The sequence below is a fragment of the Myotis davidii genome, unplaced genomic scaffold, assembly GCF_000327345.1.
Source record: "Myotis davidii unplaced genomic scaffold, ASM32734v1 scaffold247, whole genome shotgun sequence".
Classification (NCBI taxonomy): domain Eukaryota; kingdom Metazoa; phylum Chordata; class Mammalia; order Chiroptera; family Vespertilionidae; genus Myotis; species Myotis davidii.
The window spans coordinates 2,482,811-2,484,599 of NW_006299593.1; positions in this window are offsets into that span (position 1 = coordinate 2,482,811).

Genomic DNA, 1,789 nt, shown 5'->3' on the forward strand with positions numbered 1-1,789 from the left:
CCAGGCAAACAGCTCTAAGAAAACTTTCCTGAGGCACCTGAACCCCTCACCTCCTTCTTGCCAGCCTGGACCATCCCCTAGAGCACATGCCTTTGTCTGCCCCCTTCGCCTTCCCTGATGCTCCCCTGTGGACCCTTACCCCTACCCAGCACGGTGCCTGGCATCTAGCAAGGACCCAATATGTGTTGGATAAGTGAATGCATAGGAAGGGAAGCTGGAGGTGGAAGGTGGGGCATTCCAGATAGAACTGTTCCAGGAGCTCAGAAACGGCTTGCCGTTGCTGGCATATAAATGTTCCATCATCAATTGAATATCTATAGCCTCTGCATTGGCTTTGCAGCTAATATAGATTCTATATACATAAAAGGCTAATATGCTAAGTATCCCTCCTACCGTCCAACCAGTCGCTATGACGCACACTGACCACCAGGAGCTGCTGAGCTGCAGTGACTTGGCAGCAGCAGTTCTCGCATGACGCACCCCAAAACCAGAGAGGAGGGAGCCCGATTCCTTGCAGGGCCACGGGATTCCACCTTGGGCCGTGGATTATGTTGTTGCTGGGGCACTGTCCATGCCAAATCTGGTTTACTGCACACTTGCATTCCGCACCCTGTACAACAGCAACTTTGCAGAGTGCCCTCTCGTACTCTGGGACCCCTCGGGGGATGTCAGAGAGCCAGTTTCGGCCCGATCCCCACGGGCCAGGTGGAGGGACCCTGCTCACTCCACAGACACCCAGGAGGGACTGTGGGAGGTTGGCTCCAGGGTGTGTCGGCCCTTCTCGCCCAGTCCCACCCCACCGGCACCTTCTAATTAATTTCCTTTCAATGTGCACGAATCCATGCACCGAGTCACTAGTGTTGTTTTTTTTAATTTCTTTATTGGTTAAGGTATTACAAATGTGTCCTCATCCCCCCATTAACCCCCAACCTCCCCCCCACTCATGCTCTCATCCCCCACTAGTATTTTATAAATGCATAAACATATATCTACCAACAATCTAACAAATCCACTTCCAGATATTTACCCAACAGTAATGGAAATCTATGTCTACAAAAGACTTACTCAAGAATGTTCAGTCACCGCTTTATTCATAACAGCTAATAACTGGAAAAGACCCAAATGTCAACAGGGGAATGGAAAAATAAATTGTGCTATGTCTGTTTAATGGGCTACCGTTTGGCAAGGAACAGGAGTCAATGCTAGCGCTGGATCTCAAAACTTATGCTAGGTGAAGAAGTCAGACAGAAAAAAGAGTAATATGGGGTAGGCAAAAGTAGGATTACAGTTATGAGAGTTTATTCTTATATTATGTATTCATTATTGTGTTATTTTCCATACCAAACAACTATAATCCTACTCTTGCCCACCCTATATATATAAAATTTCAGAAAGGGAAAATGTAACCTTGTAGCGACGGAAAGCGGATCAATTGTTACCTGGGGTAAGGGAGTGAGGGAATAGGGGAGAAAGGGCAGAGACTGGGAAAGAGCAGGTTTGTTTAAAATTCATCAAGCTGTACACCTAAGATCTGAGCATATTTCTGTACGTTAATTGTACGTATTGAATATGTGTTAAGAGTTGGAAGAGAAGGAAGGAAGAGGAGAAGAGAAGGGAGTAAGGCAGTTGCGGTGCCCGGTGCAGGATCAAGCGAATAAGCCATCGGTCCCCGGAGGCGGCTGGGGGGCGGGGTGCCCACGCCGGGAGCCGATGGGGAAGGAGGGAGCGCGCGGGGGCGGGGGAGCGCGCGGGAAAGAAGGAGCGGGCGGGGCAGGAGGGAGCGCGCAGG